A 19,361-nucleotide genomic window follows, 5' to 3' on the forward strand; every position below is an offset into this window, starting at 1 on the left:
GCAAGAATCCTGTAGCAGAAATGGAGTGGCCCTCATAGTCAACAAAAGAGTGGCAAAAGCTGTAATGGGATGCAATCTCAAAAATGACAGAATGATCTCGATACGAATCCAAGGCAGACCTTTTAACATCACAGTAATCCAAGTTTATGCACCAACTACCAGTGCTGAAGAAAATGAAATTGACCAATTCTATGAAGACCTACAACACCTTCTAGAAATGACACCAAAGAAGGATGTTCTTCTCATTACAGGGGACTGTAATGCTAAAGTAGGGAATCAAGAGATAAAAGGAACAACTGGCAAGTTTGGCCTTGGAGTTCAAAATGAAGCAGGGCAAAGGCTAATAGAGTTCTGTCAAGAGAACAAGCTGGTCATCACAAACACTCTGTTCCAACAACACAAGAGACGACTCTACACATGGATATCACCAAATGGACAGCATCGAAATCAGATTGATTATATTCTCTGCAGCCAAAGATGGAGAAGCTCTATACAGTCAGCAAAAACAAGACCTGGAGCTGACTGTAACTCAGATCATCAGCTTCTTATAGCAAAATTCCAGCTTAAACTGAAGAAAGTAGGAAAAACCACTGGGCCAGTAAGATACAATCTGAATCAAATCCCTTATGAATACACAGTGGAAGTGAGGAACAGGTTTAAGGATTTAGATTTGGTGGACAGAGTGCCTGAAGAACTATGGATGGAGGCTCGTAACATTATACAGGAGGCAGCAATGAAAACCATCCCAAGGAAAAGGAAATGCAAGAAAGCAAAATGGCTGTCCAACGAGGCCTTACAAATAGCGGAGGAGAGGAGGCAAGCAAAATGCAAGGGAGATAGGGAAAGATACAGGAAACTGAATGCAGATTTCCAAAAAACAGCAAGGAGAGACAAGAGGGTCTTCTTAAATGAGCAATGCAAAGAAATAGAGGAAAACAATAGAATGGGGAAAACCAGAGATCTGTTCAAGAAAATTGGAGATATGAAAGGAACATTTCGTACAAAGATTACCATAATCAAGGACAAAAGTGGTAAGGACCTAACAGAAGCAGAAGACATCAAGAAGAGGTGGCAAGAATACACAGAGGAATTATACCAGAAAGATATGGAGGTCTCGTACACCTCAGGTAGTGTGGTTGCTGGCCTTGAGCCAGACATCCTGGAGAGTGAAGTCAAATGGGCCTTAGAAAGCATTGCTAATAACAAGGCCAGTGGAAGTGATGATATTCCAGCTGAACTGTTTAAAATTTTAAAAGATGATGCTGTTAAGGTGCTACACCCAATATGCCAGCAAGTTTGGAAAACTCAGCAATGGCCAGAGGATTGGAGAAGATCAGTCTACATCCCGATTCCAAAGAAGGGCAGTGCCAAAGAATGCTCCAACTACCGCACAATTGCGCTCATTTCACACGCTAGCAAGGTTATGCTTGAAATTCTACAAGGCAGGCTTAGGCAGTATGTGGACCGAGAACTCCCAGAAGTGCAAGCTGGATTTCGAAGGGGCAGAGGAACCAGAGACCAAATAGCAAACATGCGCTGGATTATGGAGAAAGCTAGAGAGTTCCAGAAAAACGTCTACTTCTGCTTCATTGACTATGCAAAAGCCTTTGACTGTGTCGACCACAGCAAACTATGGCAAGTTCTTAAAGAAATGGGAGTGCCTGATCACCTCATCTGTCTCCTGAGAAATCTCTATGTGGGACAAGAAGCTACAGTTAGAACTGGATATGGAACAACTGATTGGTTCAAAATTGGGAAAGGAGTACAACAAGGTTGTATATTGTCTCCCTGCTTATTTAACTTATATGCAGAATTCATCATGCGAAAGGCTGGACTAGATGAATCCCAAGCCGGAATTAAGATTGCTGGAAGAAATATCAACAACCTCAGATATGCAGATGACACAACCTTAATGGCAGAAAGCGAGGAGGAATTAAAGAACCTTTTAATGAGGGTGAAAGAGGAGAGCGCAAAATATGGTCTGAAGCTCAACATCAAAAAAACCAAGATCATGGCCACTGGTCCCATCACCTCCTGGCAAATAGAAGGGGAAGAAATGGAGGCAGTGAGAGATTTTACTTTCTTGGGCTCCTTGATCACTGCAGATGGTGACAGCAGTCACGAAATTAAAAGACGCCTGCTTCTTGGGAGAAAAGCAATGACAAACCTAGACAGCATCTTAAAAAGCAGAGACATCACCTTGCCGACAAAGGTCCGTATAGTTAAAGCTATGGTTTTCCCAGTAGTGATGTATGGAAGTGAGAGTTGGACCATAAAGAAGGCTGATCGCCGAAGAATTGATGCTTTTGAATTATGGTGCTGGAGGAGACTCTTGAGAGTCCCATGGACTGCAAGAAGATCAAACCTATCCATTCTTAAGGAAATCAGCCCTGAGTGCTCCCTGGAAGGACAGATCGTGAAGCTGAGGCTCCAATACTTTGGCCACCTCATGAGAAGAGAAGAATCCTTGGAAAAGACCCTGATGTTGGGAAAGATTGAGGGCACTAGGAGAAGGGGACGACAGAGGACAAGATGGTTGGACAGTGTTCTCGAAGCTACGAACATGAGTTTGACCAAACTGCGGGAGGCAGTGCGAGACAGGAGTGCCTGGCGTGCTATGGTCCATGGGGTCACGAAGAGTCGGACACGACTAAACGACTAAACAACAACAAGGTCTGAGATAAGTGAAAGGAGGGGTAGAGAAAGGTATTAACTCTTGCAAATCTGGTGTCTCGGAAACAGACTGACACCCATGTTGCTTTGTCTATGTAAAAATGAGAACTTTTGTTCAGCTTTCCAGTGCTTTCTCTAGAATGGTGTACGCTCTTTTGCCCTCTGGCAGCTTGAGAGGATGTATTCCAGTTTCGTTCTATATATTAGATTAACTTTAGTGAATAATGGGTTTTAATGCCTGGGTTTCAGGATAGAAAAAAAGATTACATGCATAATGTTTTCTGATATCCCAAACCAGCAACTAGTTTGACTAGAGAACCACTTTTACTTTTGGAGTGACCATCACAGACTAATGATGAGGATGATGATGATGATGATGAAGATGATACCCTGCCCATCTGGCTGGGTATCCACAGTCACTCTGAGCGGTTCCCAACAGAATATTAAAAACACAATAAAACATCAAACATTAAAAACTTTCCTAAACAGGGCTGTCTTCAGATGTATTCTAAAAGTCAGGTAGTTGTTTATTTCCTTGACATCTGATTGGAGGATGTTGCACAGGGTGGGTGCCACTACCAAGAAGGCCCTCTGCCTGGTTCCCTGTAACCTTACTTTGCTCAGTGAAGGAACTGCTAGAAGGCCCTCGGAGCTGGACCTCAAAATGAGTTTGCATTGAATAAATGTTGGTTGGTCACCATGCTTAGTATGAAACGTCCTGGTGTTCACCAGCAGTATTCACCAGACTGGCTGGGCAACTCAGTATATGTCACCTCACACTTACCTCTGTGTGCTGCCAGATAGGGCATTGCTTGTTGCGTGGCCAAGGCTCCATGACCCGCAGTTGGACAATAAACACACGGACACACAGATATTTTGGTTTATGAGTTCAATAGGCCACAACTTTATTGGTTACAGATGTGAGCGGTTTGGCTTAGGCTTTGGGTAAAGCCAGGCTATATCACAACTCCAGCCCATCTGCTAGAAATCCAACTAAGGGTAAACCACCAATAGGGGGAGCCCTCAAAGGGGTTGTGACATGGCCCTAGCCCATGTCCGGGCATCAGACAGAATCCACACACCCTGGATCCCTTTAACAGGATACCCTTAGTGAGGAGGGGCAGGTGGGGGCTACAACCTCCCCTCCGTGCAAACAAAGGCTTACCCAGTGCCTAACCTCACAAAGTTGTGACGATTGCTCCCAGGTAGGCAGAAAACAAATGGCTGGTGCCAATTTGCCAAGTGGAGAAATTCCTACCTGGCCCCAACAATATGGCAGCTGACAATTGTCCATAGCAAGGTCATTTCAGAGCAAAGCATGCAAAGAGGATGGGTGGGTTGGGAAATCCGGGGAAGGAGACAAGAGAAGAGGTCCCTCCCAGCCATGCCACGATTAAATTTCCCGTGGCCATGCCCCTCCCGGCACTGATTGGTTAGTGGTGCCATGCAGCGCAGGCCCCTTCCAGCGCCAGTGACACAGCTGGGACAGTGCAGAAGGGGGCAGCACTCTCCGCCCCCCTGGCTAGATCACTGTCGAGTCCAAGCTGCCCAGCCACAATGCTGCCCACCAGAAAAAGTGAGCAGACCTAACATATCCTCCCTACCCTCTGTGGCCTGGCTCAGAAGGCAGGCTGCTATTAGTCCAGCAGAGCTGGCCAAGAAACTACGGTAGCATGTTTATGAAATACATAGGAGTACAGCGTTAAGAATGCTCCTGTCGGTAATGGAGCACCCATGCAAAGCAGAAAGTAAAGGAGATAAGAGCACTGTGAGAGCTTAGCTAGTAGAGTATGATACTCTTAATCTGAGGGTCTTGGGTTTGAGTCCCATGTTAGACAAAAGATTCCTGCATTGTGGGTCAGATAACCCCTATGGTCCCTCCCAACTCAACAATTCTATGATTCTAACAATAGCACTTTTCCAGAACCAAAAAAAAGAGAGAAGATGCTAATGAGAGAGTGAAAGTAAAATAAAAGTAAAAGGGAAATTACTGAAGCTTGTCCCAGAAAGGATGGTAAGTAAAAGAGATGAGAGGAAAAATATGAGATGGCATTGACCCAAAATGGGGGTTGAAGCAATGGAAACTAGAAAAGCTAGAGAAAGCAAGAAGAATGTGGAGGAATGAAAAATAAGTGAAGTAAAAAGGTAAAGGTACCTCTGAACATTAGGTCCAGTTGCGGATGACTCTGGGGTTGCGGCGCTCATCTCGCTCTATAGGCCGAGGGAGCCAGTGTTTGTCCACAGACAGCTTCTGGGTCATGTGGCCAGCATGACAAAGCCGCTTCTGGCAAACCAGAGCAGCGCACAGAAACACCATTTACCTTCCCGCCAGAGCGGTATCTATTTATCTACTTGCACTTTGACGTGCTTTCGAACTGCTAGGTGGGCAGGAGCTGGGACCGAGCAACAGGAGCTCACCCCGTCATGGGGATTCAAACCACCGACCTTCTGATTGGCAAGCCATAGGCTCTGTGTGGTTTAGACCACATTGCTACTCGCGTCTCTCAGTAAGTGAAGTACTGCAGTCATATCCCTACATTATCGTGTTTTCAATATTCTACTGGGAGTTGCAGGAAACCCAGCCAGATGGGCGGGATATTTATTAATTTATTATTATTATTATTACATTTTGTTATGGTAGTAGCAGCCAGTGGCATGGGGCATCATTGTTTACCAGGCTTCTCAACCAGGGTCTCACTGATGAGACTGAGAGGCAAGGAAACATGGTGGCTGGACTGGCTCCTCAACTGCATCCATACCACGTCTACCTCCCCACCACCACCACCACATGATCTCTCCTTGGTCACTGGCAATGGCCTCTGCATATTGAAGACAGGTTGGCAACATCCCCTTACCCACTGCCTTATCGTCTATTGGAAAACAATGAACACAGAAGGGGATGTGAGAGCCCTTAGTACCAGGAAGGCAGAAAGCAGAGAAAGTAGGTATTTACTAGCTGCTGCAAGGCTTTACTGAGCACGGACCATAAGACATGCAAAGGCAGGCATGTAAAGCCAAGAACTCCAAAATTAAGGAAGGTTGAGTGCATGCCAGCAAGCCAGCTCTTCTGAAATCACAGTTTGTCCATAGCTCCAAAACCAGTTATACTGTGGTCTTAGATACCCCTAAACACTCTGTGAATCTAAGTTTGGCCTCATTGAGAGGCCCCCTAAACATTTTTTTAAAGAAGAAAAAAAAGCACTGGTCTTAGAAAAATGGAAACTAAGAAAAGCTAGAGCGTAAACTGTAAGGAAGATTTATAGAGGGGTAAAAAAGGAGGGTGAATGTCCGAATGGAGGAATGTTTGGCTCTGTTTTGCTGCTCATTGGAAGGTCAAACCTCTAGTCAATTGGTAAGTGCTGGAATGCTGTCTTGAGTACCCAATAGCTCCCAAGCCAGAGTATAGAGAGTATGTTGAACAAGACCTGAAAATGCACTCCATGGTCTTATTGTTATCCCTTGCAGACTAGTATTCCTAGACAAAATGAAAACTTGAGAGACAAAGTTGAGGGTCAAAATCTAAGTGAGCTGGTGCTTTCTGATAATAATAATATCTTCTCAACCAGCACATGTGGCAAGTCAATATTATTCTCATTTCATAGATAAGGAGCTATCTTTGGATGACAAATAAAGGCTAGCACAATAATAGCCAATAGGATTGTATTTAGAATACTCATCTTTCCAAAGCCCAGATTTGACATTCAAACCTTGGGGGCTTTGAGCAAAACTCTCCACTGAGCTGTGATTATTGTCCAGGACTTGGATGAAAAACAGGAGAAAGCGGGGGGGAACCCAAAACAACTCACTGGGCTTATGTATAATTTAACTGTTTGCCAAAAGCTTACCCTTCAACAAACAAGTAAAGTTTGGCACAAAAATGGAAGATCATGACAATTCAGCTTCATATTAATATTTCACCAGGCTTCATCTATTGTATGAGCCAGTTTAGTAAGCCTCTAATCCATCTGTAAACAAATCCCACTTTGTGGTTTGATGGGACCTCATCAATTAAGAGTGAGGTGAACGGGGAAGGCTGCTGACCTCACTTCAACATCATTGATGTTCATCTAATGGTTTTGCCCTGTTCTCGCTTGACAACAAGCCTATGAAATCCTTCAGCACTGCCTACTTTTTGTTTGTAATAAATGATCCTTTATTCTCCTTAAGGTCTTCCTGCCTACCTCTGTGCCCTGAGAGGATGTGCTTCCAAAAAGCCCTATTATCTATGAAAACCTCTTGGGGGGGCTTCCTTTTATTTTCTGCTGTGACTTTTCTTATCGTTGCTTTGCACTGTTGTAACTTCTGTTATCCCTTTTGGCTTTGTTCAGTATCATGTTTGTACAATATTCTTTGCCCCCTACTTGCGTCTGGCAGCTTGCTCCCTGGCAGTGGCCTTTACCATTTCCGTGGTTTTTATCAGAAGGAATCAGGAGCAACCTTTGGGCATACGGAGGGAAACCTTTGTATTTCCCCCCTCTCCCCTGCATTTCAATGCGCACCGCTTCGCTTCTCAAGCTTAGGCCATAACATTTCTGGAGTCTTGAGAGAGGCTTTAATGAAATGCTGCCTTTTCCTCACCTATTGTGTTTTACTTAGAGGTTCATACTTCAGGGCTGAAGATGATGAAGATGTACTACATAGAACAGGGCCAGGAATTTCAGGCCTGGAGGACAAATATGGCCCTCGGGACATCTCAGGTCCACTGGATTTATACTACAGCTTTTCTTCAGCCACATACTGAGCCAGCCTTTCCATTAGGCGGGGTAAGGAAGCTGCCTCTGGCAGCAGTAGCAGAAGAGGCGGTGCACTGCCTGCCCCACAGCTTCTGTTGCCACAAGAATACCCCCCTCTCACTGAATTTCGCTGAGGGGGGGTACATTCCGGTGGTGGCAGAAGTGGTGGGGCATGACAGGGGGGTGGCACATTTCTCAGGTGTGCCCAAACAGAACGGGCTGCCCCTGGCTACCTGCCCTCTCCAGCCACACCCCGTCCCAGTCCTTCTTTGCACCCCAGTTAACTGTTTCTACCTTGCTGGAATGTGTTCTTGAATTCCAATTCATGGCTTAGATGGGGGGGGGGGGAAACAGAGAGGGGTGAATGGTTGTGAGAAGAAGACAACCTACTGTGTGAAGCAAAATGTACATTCGGATCCAGAATTGCCTCCATAGTCACTTACGGACCCATTGTTAAAATCGTGTTTATGGAAGACAATCTTACTCGGCTACGAGTGATCGCCAAAGAATAATAATAATATTTATTTATTTATTATTTATTTATACGTACTTACATACCCCACCCATCTGGCTGGGTTTCCCAACAGAATATCAAAAACATGATAAAACATCAAACTTTAACAACTACCCTAAACAGGGTTGCCTTCAGATGTCTTCTAAAAGTCAGATAGTTGTTTATTTCTTTGACATCTCATGGGAGGGCGTTCCACAGGATGGGTGCCACTACTGAGAAGGCCCTCTTCTCGGTGTCCACATCATCAAAGCAGATGCCTCTCTCAGAAAGCATTGCCATTGTTGGAAGGAGTCATAGCACAGCAGTGGTGTAGTAATAGGGGGCGGGGGGCACGCCGACCCGGGCAGCAGGCTGGGCAGGGGGCTGCAGGCTGGACAGGGCTGACCACCTCCGACGGCTGCCGCCACCACCACATGACGCAGCCACCACCATGGAGGAGAAGCTCCGATGCAACCAAGACTGCCTCACTCCGTGGCTTGCTCGCGGGGTTTGCCGTGGCGCTGCGGTGCATGCCTCCTGTGCTTGCATGCGCTGCACGTCATGACATGCGATGCATACGCACGGCGGAAAACCCACTCCCTGGCCGGGTGCCTTCGGATTTGCCACCCTGGGCAGCCACACGGCCAGCTATGCCGCTGTAGCACAGATTCCTCTTGCATGACTCCAGCCATTATTAAAACATTCCAATGGCGCCAGTGTTTTTAAAAGTCATGTCAGACAGAGCTCCAGAGAATGACTATAGACCACATGAGGAGGCCTAGCTCAATGTTCCTCCACCACCTCCAGGGGCACAAGGCCTTCTCGGTTGTCATGCCCAAGAACATGGGAATCTATCCTCTCAAGGTCCAGCTTTCCCCTTCTTTCTCTGTCTCTTCAAGGTTCTGGGTAACAAAAACAGTGTCAGAAGGGTAGAAAGGAGAGGGAACTTGTGGAAGCTGGCAAGCTGGATGGAGGAAGAGAGTAAAGAGGGTGAGGGGTGAATCTATATTTCTTTCTTTCAGTATCTCCTTTTCAGAATCTTTAAAATTTGGATCTCCAACTTTCTACATCAGGTATTTCTTTTTTTAAAATCCTCATGAAAATTCACCAGTATTTTAGTATGATTTTCTCCAAACATAGACAGGTTTTGCATTTTTAAAGTCCTCTTGAACATTTGTTGGCATTTGAATGTGCCTTTCTCTTCGTACACACATTTCCAGATGCAATTTTTCAACTTATCGTCCCTGTTTTCACCAATACATGCACCTTTATGGACACTTCCCCTCAATAGAAACATCTTTTTGCACCCATTACTTGGCTGCAGAAGTCAAAACAGAAAATTCAGGAGAGTGAAAATTTCAAAGGATAGATAGATGCGTTTTGATTTGGGGAAATGCAAATTAGGTCGGGTTATATTAAGATGTAAACTGAATCAAATTTTCCCCCATCCCTTGAAGAGACAGAGAAATGAAGGGATAAAGAAAGAAAGGGAATATATATTATACCTGTCATTCTTTCACAGCATGTCAGAAGCAATGCTGTGCCAAAACCTGTCCTCCAATTTTCTCCCTGTGAAAGGCACTTCAGAAATTCTTTAGAATGTCAGCATGTGGGGGCCAGAGCTTACCTTATCACTGCAAGGTGACGGTGGGTGGTGTGGGGGCTTTTCCTTTCCACTAAACATTTCTTCAGCACTCCGCAGCCTTTCAAGCAACCTGTATTTTCTGGGTTTTTTAAAAGCACCAAGTTACCTTATGAGATCTTCCCCAGAACTTTAAATGAAGCATGGGGAGCCAAATAGGCTGGCTCCCAAGCACCTAATATCAGGGCAGCTGCTGATTTTGTTTTAAAGGAAAGCCCTTCCTTTTTACCTTAAAAAAGGGAAATATTTAGTTCAGTTAAAAAACAACAACAATAAATAGCTGCCAGGCATATGGTAAACCTGTAAAAACAGGCAAACTAATAAATTGTTCAAATAGGGGGATAGGGGGAGAGAGAGAGAGAGCGAGAGAGCGAGAGAGCGAGAGAGCGAGAGAGAGAGAGAGAGAGAGAGAGAGAGCACCAGTGTGGTGTAGTGGTTAAGAGCGGTAGACTCCTAATCTGGGGAACCGGGTTCGCTTCCCCGCTCCTCCACATGCAGCTGCTGGGTGACCTTGGGCTAGTCATACTTCTTTGAAGTCTCTCAGCCCCACTCACCTCACAGAGTGTTTGTTGTGGGGGAGGAAGGGAAAGGAGATTGTTAGCCGCTTTGAGACTCCTTCGGGTAGTGATAAAGCGGGATATCAAATCTAAACTCTTCTTCTAAGCAACCTTCCGAATTTCATGCCCTTACAGGAAAGTCCAGAGGAGAAAGTTATGGGGTTTTCAGAACGCCTGGGCCCCCAGGAGGCTACAGAGAGAAGGCCACAAGTGGGGTGATTTGTAGAATGAAAGGAAGGACGCTCACAAACAACACCCCGCCATATTTTTTAAATCTCAACCAAAATCCTGCACCCAATCCATGGGAATCTCACTGAAATTTTCTCCTCACTTTGAATGCAATTTAATATTCTTATTTTCATATGTTTATTTCTACACTGCCTTTCCCCTCTGATGGGACTCAAGGCAACTTCCAGGTGAAAATAAGAACAAGAAGAACACCCGTTTAAAGAAGATTGGAAAATGTTTATTGAATATATGGGGGGGGGGAATTGTGTATACTTGAAAACGTTGGCAGCATTAAGATAAATTCAACAGCGTAGATAAGTTTTGATGGAAGTAATAAGGGAATGCTGAATGGTTTAGTTGATATAAAATATGCAGGGATTTATGTTATGCAGAATGGAAAGAGAAGAAGGGAAGTCATTGATATTTTAAGGTTGTTTAAATGAATATTCTAAGTTGTAAAACGTAAAATTTAATAAAAATTATATATAAAAAAGAAAAGAACAGCTAAAATCCCGCAAAAAACAATCATTACAAAACAATTAAACAATGGAATTTAAAATTATACACATGTATAAAAACTATTAAAGCCATACCAGTGTTTCCAGAAAAACAGCACAGCTCCAGCCCTTTCATTGAAAGCAGTCAGTTCCCAAGAGCTTGTTGGAACCTCCAGTAACTCCCCAACATTCTCTGATAACTTTGGAAGCATATCTCTTGAATTTGGAACTTGGATTATAACATATTATAACATATTGGATAATTGACATCTTGGATTACAATTGGATTACAATTAGAAACTTTTGAATACCTACCTGTAACTAAAACTTTTGACTATCTCTCATTTGCCGCCACGGTCTGAGAAAAGAAAGGAACTGCTGAAGAGAAGTATATTTTTATATGGTGTATTTGTGTGCGGCAAGAGTCTCGATAGCACAAAGATGGAAGAATGAGGAAATCCCAACGAAAGAACAAGGGCAAGAAAAACTGATGAGCTATGCGGAGTTGGCAAAGATGACAAACTATGTGAGAAGGAGAATGGGAACTTTTTTACAACCTTTTTAAAAAGACAACAAAAGGATTTGGACTCCTTGGCAGGTTTTGAATAAACATCCACAATTTATTAGTAGAACATATGTTAGACGAGGCAATGATATGTACAATTGTATAATATGCAGAAAACAATATGTACCAACAAATCAGAGAGGGGAGCTGAGGGAAGTCCTTAGAGGGTGGGAGAGGGAGGGATGGGAGGGGGAAAGGGGCGGAAATTATACAGTCATACCTCAGTATAAGTATGCTTTGGTTTGAGTACTTTCAGTTTAAGTACTCTGCATACCCGTCTGGAATGGATTAATCCACTTTCCATTACTTTCAATGGGAAAGTTAGTTTCAGGTTAAGTATGCTTCAGGTTAAGTACGGACTTCCAGAACCAATTACACTCATACTTCGGGTTAAGTACGCTTCAGGTTGAGTACTCCGTGGAACGTCTGGAATGGATCGATCCACTTTCCATTACTTTCAATGGGAAAGTTCGTTTCAGGTTAAGTATGCTTCAGGTTAAGTTCGGACTTCCAGAACCAATTACACTCATACTTCGGGTTAAGTACGCTTCAGGTTGAGTACTCCACGGACCCGTCTGGAACGCATTAATCCACTTTCCATTACTTTCAGTGGGAAAGTTCGCTTCAGGTTAAGTACGCTCCAGGTTAAGTACAGACTTCCGGAACCAATTGTGTACTTAAACCGAGGTACCACTGTAATTGGTTATGTTATTGGGAATTTGTATTGTTCAAAAATTCTTTTTCTTCAGAAAGTCTTCACCTCTTCGCAGAAAGACGACAAGGAGGGAGCCAGTCTAGCTTCCCTAGAGAGGGAGCTGGGGAGTCTTAGAGTAACCACTGAGAAGATCCTGTTCCCACGTACCCACCAAGTATGTCTGTGAGGGCAACGGGACAAAGAAGGCCTTCTCCTGAAGATCTCAGAACCCAGGCAGGTTAGCATGAAGGAATACAGTCTTTCAGATTGCTGGATTTGTTTTTCTTTTCTTTAATTGGCCTAGGACAGTGGAATAAAATGCAGAAGACAGCTTTAGCACAGCACTAATCGGAACCCCATCAAAAGGAGGAGGAGGAGGGTTTGTAGCCACAAGCTAAATCCAAATGCTGGTGAGAGCAGCATTTCCAACCCAGCATTAAAACCCAGTGTTAAACATGGCCTGGCAGGATCAGGGTGGTCAGCACCAAAGCCAGGATTCCCTGAAGCTGACAGAATAATTGCCCACCAGGTCACTCTAATTGAATGGGCAGAAATCCAGAAGATTGTGACCATTGGGGACATTGAGCCAGGATCTGCAGGACAAAGAAAGAGAGAGAATTGTGAGACAATACCAGCAGGGTCTCCCCTGAAATGAAGAACACTGAGTTAAGAATATAAGAGCAGTTCCGTTCGCCAAAAGAATCCACCACACTGCTTTTGAGTCCTTTTGAGTTCCTGCCAACATTTTGCCTCAAATTAAATTTTGATATAAGCTTGGCAATTTGAAAAAAATATATATGATGAAATGTCATGGGGTACTGTTTTGACACAAGACTTGCAAAATGGCTCAGTGTGTGTGACAGAGTGTGGGGGACAGAATCTGGATATCCAGAAATTGCTACCAAGATTTGCCTAGGGTGCCAACTTGAGGCTAACTTGGCAGGTTGCTCCTCATGCTAAAATCCTAGGGATTTTGAGGGACATGAAATAAATAAAGATTCTGCTCATCCTTGGGATTTCCTCATAAGAGACTTTGTTGCTGACCTGGCAGTGAATAACATGTGGGGGGGGGGAGAGAGAAGGGAAAAAAAGATTTAACAGAATTATTATTTTTTTATCAGGTGTATGGCCGACCAACATATTGTTTTCAGCTAGCCCCAGCCTAATCGTTGGGAAACTTGTGCTGGGTTGATTAAGCATTTTGAAGGCTGTTTTTAATTTGATCAACTGAAACACAAACAGCATGCATTTGATAAAATCAATTTGAAGGATTACACAGAAGCTAACGTGGCTGTCAGCAGGGGTGAGGAATTTATGCATCACCTATAACCAGCTTGATTACAGTATTCATCAAATTAGATGTGACAACCTTCATTGCCACTGCAAAAGGATAGGGCTTGAACAAAAATGTAATGTGGGTCTTCTTTTAGAACATGTGCAGTTAATTAAAATTTTACCTGTTTACATCCCATTGTCAAACATTTAACAACTGTGACAGTTTAATCAGTCATTATTTTCTAAGTGCCTTCTGCAAGCAATTCTAACAAGGGGAAACACCTAATAGATTAGAGATCTACATGTACCTTTAGGTGTAAATGGTGTTTTATCATAATGCATTAATGGAATCCATCTCCTTTCACTGAACATAATGGCATTCTAACATTCTGTAAAAAGTGTTCCTTCTCTCACAACACATGCATGCACGCAATAAATCAGAATAAAGAGTAAATATTTAGCTGTGGGTGGCTGTCAGTGTCAATAGTGTATTTAAGAAGCAACAAAATGAAGGTACGAAAACAAGAAATTAAATTAAAACTCCAATATAAGATTACTCTCCTGCTGCACAAAGCTCTGTCTTTGCTAATGTTATTCAAAAAGTGCTCTAAAAATTAAAAGTGGGACTTTCAGAACTCTCAAGAAGACGTCTAAGGGAGAAATTATGTGTTAAGAGGAAAGGACCAAGTTCTCAGTCTGTGTTTTCCTTACGAGGGAAAATGTTGGGCAGAGGACCACTTAGAGCAGGCAGGAGAGGATACTTAATTGTTTCCATACCAATCATCTCTTTCAAATGCTTTCATATGAGCTATAAGCCTGGCAGGAAGGCTCGAGGAGACAGATTCAGGGAAACATCCAGGAGAAAATCTGTGATTGGAGCATGAAGCACCACACCTACCTGCCCACTAATTCTTCTTCCCTACATCTTCCACCCTGGCATTTCTGTTAAACACCTTTTTGCTTAGATAACATGTGGGTTAAACCACAGAGCCTAGGGCTTGCCGATCAGAAGGTCGGCAGTTCGAATCCCTGTGACGGGGTGAGCTCCCGTTGCTCGGTCCCAGCTCCTGCCAACTTAGCAGTTCGAAAGCATGTCAAAGTGCAAGTAGATAAATAGGTACTGCTACAGCGGGAAGGTAAACGGGGTTTCCGTGTGCTGCTCTTGTTCACCAGAATCGGCTTAGTCATGCTGGCCGCATGACCTGGAAGCTGTACGCCGGCTCCCTTGGCCAATAGAGCGAGATGAGCGCCACAACCCCAGAGTCGGTCACGACTGGACCTAATGGTCAGGATTAAAACAATGATGACAACAACATACCTGTTATGTGTTGAAATTGCGTAAAACTCAAAATCATGGAATTGGCTTGTGGTTCTCTGGCATCTGTCTAATAAGTGTTTGGAAAGTTGCATCGTTCGTTCCCTTACACTTTATGACAACTATATGTATGTACAGCAGCAAACTGCTGGCTGAGCTGTTTTTTCCCATATCTGTGATTTGAGAGAAAAGGGAGTCTGGATTCAGCCTCTTCCCACCTTTGGAGCAGATTACTAGTGCTTTGTCAATTATCAGGCCAAGACTCCACACACATAAGAGACATTCCTTCCTTCATAATGTCAGAACTGTAGCGATAATCCTTACAGAGCAATTCAGAACAATAAAACTGAGTTTTAAAACATGCTACAGCCCATCCCCCTTCAGAAGCAGTGTGGAGATAGTTAAAGCTTTCCCCCCACCATACTCTTGATCATTCCCCATAGAACTTGCTTTTCCTAACGAAACTGCATGCTTTCTACAGAGTGCTTGCTAACTTTCTCACCTGAAAAATTATAAAAGGGCACCTGGTTATTAGCCTCAAGTAACTCTGAAGGACCTCAGATTCTAATGTGCCAAACTATTGGATCACCTGATCCGGCAGAGTGCTTAATTACACATAATGAAGCAATACATTTTTAGTTGAGGTAAAGGTCATCATGGCACTGGGGATGGAAAAAAAGTTTCTGAACACAGATTGAGATCCTTGAGAGATTAATTGATTAGGCACTAGCACCATGAAATACCCCAAGGAATTTAATTTTCTAAATGCATTAGAATTATACATACCAAAAGTTGTCTAGATATATACATATATCCTTCTGTGAGATAATTAACTTTTGGAGATTGTCCTGGCGTCAGAAAACCTTGCAAGCTAAATCCCATTTTTGCCCCACAAGCCCAATATGAGAACAGGACATCCCTATTTTATTTTAGTTTTATAAATTTATTTATTTATTTGGTTTTTCAAATTACAGTTTTACAACCACATATCCAACATATGACATAGAAACAAAATTCCAAAGAGTCTCCTGGACTTTCCTCCTCCTCCCCTTTGTGGATCTTATTGTTGCAATAAGCCAAATCTTTTACATGTCCATTATATCCAAAATTCACCATTAAACTACAAGTGTTATTCCGATCCTACCAACAATTTTAACTGTTTACAATGGTTTTTAAGATAATAATCGCTTCTCGGCCTTTTGGCTAAGATCAAGTGTAGTGTGTAGATAATAAGGAATGGGGAAAATTTACAATTTAAAATTTTGGTCTTCCTGATTTCTGATTCTTCCGGTCATTTTGGCCATTTCAGCATAATCCATCAACTTAGTCTGCCATTCTTCTCTGGTCAAGACTTTATCTTCCTTCCATCTCTGGGCCAATAATATCCGTGCAGCTGTGGTCGTATACATAAATAGTCTTTTCTGCTCCCTTGGGATTTCAGCATCAGGACACCCCTATTTTCATTCAAGAAATGTCCATCCTGCTCACAGGCTTCACCCTGCCATCTGGTTTTCCATTGGGAGTGGAAATGAAATACTAGATGGGCTATTGACCTGATTCAGCAGAGCTCTTCGTACATTCTTGTGACAGTCCACAAAAACCACTTCATTTTGCTGCACAATGAGTTTGTTGATAGGATTTTTTTGGTCCTCATACCTGAACCCCAGAGGGGGGAGTGTTGGAGGGGAGAGGCATTGCATCTAGCCCAGCCAAGGAAAAAGGCACCCAGATGCTAAGATGTGGATATACATGGGACAGCTGACATGGAATTGAAGCCACGGCAGAGTTTTACCAACTTAGAACCTACCCCTTGTTGACATGTTCCAAATTAACTCAGTTAATTTACCCCTTTCACTTCCCTGGATCCCATTTTGCGTGTGGAGACCCTCTATCGCAGGCCTAGAAATCAATTCAGACATGGCTCATATTTTTGGTTTGGTTTTTGGCAGAATTTAGGCCACAACTTTATTGATTACAAATCAAGTGAGTGGTTGCATAGGCTCTGGTTCGACTAGCTACCTAGGGTAGCACTGACTCAGGGCACACTTTGAGTCAGCAGCCAGGTACACACCTGGGACGGGGTTACCCGACTGGCACGAGCCAGCCAGGCCCTGATTCCCCCCCCCATGTGCCCAGAACACTGGATTAGGGCAACCCCACTTGGGGGAATACCAACCATCGGTCCTTGAATTCCCTTAAGAGGAATACCTGAATACAGTGGCACCTCTGTATTACATAATTCGTTCCGCGAGTCGCTTTGTCTTGCGATATTTTTGTCTAGCGAAGCATGGTTTGCCGTGGCAAAAAACAACAACAACCAAAAACTGCCGAAAAACTTTGTCTTGCGAAGTGCGGCCATAGAAAACTTTGTCTTGCGAGTCACCAAAAACATAGCAAAACGCTTTCGTCATGTGAGTTTTTCATTGCACGAGGCATTCATCTTGCGAGGCACCACTGTATATATATATATAGGGTGGTAAGGGATCACACCCCTCTATCAGCATGAACCAGAGCCAACTGCCAACCTTACAAGTTGTGATGAATTGCTACGCAGCAGGCGAAACCCAAATGGCAACAGCCAATCAGCCAAGTGGGGAAAATTCCTGCCATGCCCCTGCAACAATGGCAGATGACACACAACGGCATAACAAGGTCAAGCGAAAGCCCTAAACTTAGGGAGCGGTGGGTGGGTGTTCTGATGCAATTCAACCGGAGAAGGAGGATCTCTACGGTCCGTCAGATGGACCACCAATAGGGTGTTGTGGCTGCTCCAATTGTCCCGCCCCAACACCTAGACCTGGTCTGCTGGGACCCACCGCAACACGTGCCCTCCTTTGCAGGGAGGACCCGATTTATCCAAGAATACCGTGTTTCTCATATTATAAGACATGTCTTATATTTATTTTTTCCTCAAAAAAACACACTATGGCTTATTTTCAAGGGATGTCTTATTTTTTTCCTCCTCCTCCTGCCGCGGCCGGCATTGCTGCTGCTCCTATCACTATGTCTTATTTTCGGGGTATGGCTTATATTCCTTGAATGCTTAAAAATCCTGCTATGGCTTATTTTATGGGGATGCCTTAAAATATGAGAAACAGGGTATGCATAAACTGTGTCATATCTGCAGAGACACCTGCACATAAATCAGCTGACTTTGCATCCATCACAGCTGAGAAGCCAAAGTGACTCCCTGGGAAAGCATTGTGTTTCAGCTGAAGTATGATGGTATAAAATTTCAGATTTGCAATAGCTCATTCACTTGTGCCAATCTCCACTGGGTGCCTGCAGGTGCCTATCAGTAAACTCTGATCACATTCAAAGTAGAATAAAGTACAAGCTAACGAGACGCCAGAGTTGTAAAGCTGTGTAAAATTGGTCTTGTGGTGGAGAAACAATAGTAACTCTGACCATTTTGTCTGGTCTGCTAGAATCTATTGTATGTCTTGTTTATGAGAGATTTTCTCTCTCTCTCTCTCTCTCTTCACCACCAAAGCGCAGTTCCATTGTTTATCTCAAAAGTACCACAAGGAACAAAATCTCTTCCCGACAGTGTGAGTGATAAACGTTTAAACCTTTTTTCCCTAATGCTTCCCCCCACCCCATGACAAAGCCAGAGCAAGGTCACCTAGCTAAATGGCTGGACTCCTGCAAAATGGACATATCCCCAAGTAGCTGCAAGCCTAATTATGCATCCTGAGAACGAAAAAGGCAGGAGCCTGTAGGTGCTTATGTTTATTTCAATTTTCTTTTGTGAAATTGTTTAAGAGGGTGGTAAAAAAAAATATTTAATTAAATTTGGAAACACAGGCAAGGCTCTGAAAAGCTGTAGTGCTGATTATTTTTGAGACTCTTAAAGGATTTCTTTAAAGCTTAAACCCAATGTGCTAGTTTGCCTACAGCCAACATCCAGGGTGAATTGTTTCTCCTGAAATGTCATGGGGAGATGTTTATGCCTTCTTTTCTAAGTGTTCGTTTTTTTCTTTCTTTCTTGTGTGTTTAGAAATTTGAAAATAAAAGAAAATAAAGTTATGCTATAACAGGGTAGTCAATAGAGCTTCTGTCAAAGCATTACTGATGTTTCAAGTGTCTTCAAGTTCTCTAAGGGGTCATAAGTCCCCGGGAAGATTGACAGGGTCTCCTTGTGTGGAGAAGCTATCAATGACTTGTTTTTGTAATGGGCATTTACTTACAGTTACACTGCTTGAGAGAACTAATCCTGTGGGAACATCATTCCTCACCTCCAAGGCAAGAATATTCACACCCTTGTAGTTTCCTATAGCAGCTTCTTACCAATCCCCCATTCAATCTCTCCCTCCCTCCATCTCCCTCCCCCCCCAACTGACAATAATGAAGCCATATCATATTGGGGGGGGGATTCCAATCTACCACTTTTCATCAACAAAGAAAAATCACATGACATAGCCTTTAATATCAGCATATGGGAAGGGGGGGATCTTGAAGAGAGGGGGAGAGAGGAGAGAGAGAGAGATTGGGGAAGGGTTCCAACTGGTCAGCCCAGCAAGGCTCCAGTACCTTGGATTCAACAGTACACATCAGAGTCCATTGAAGGGAAATTTCTGTTATTAGATTCAGAGTTGGTGTAAAAGTGAAGCATTTATAGGTGCACAACAACAACAACAGGGATTGGGTGGTGCTGTGGTCTAAACCACTGAGCCTAGGGCTTGCTGA

General features: G+C 43.5%; 1 pseudogene; it reads left to right on the top strand.

Annotated features, from left to right (window-relative positions):
- Positions 1-15,855: 15,855 nt before the first annotated feature.
- Positions 15,856-15,960, top strand: LOC118084583 (U2 spliceosomal RNA; annotated as a pseudogene).
- Positions 15,961-19,361: the final 3,401 nt, after the last annotated feature.

This window comes from Zootoca vivipara, chromosome Z1 (genome assembly GCF_965207765.1).
Source record: "Zootoca vivipara chromosome Z1, rZooViv2.hap1.1, whole genome shotgun sequence".
NCBI classification, from domain to species: Eukaryota; Metazoa; Chordata; class Lepidosauria; order Squamata; family Lacertidae; genus Zootoca; species Zootoca vivipara.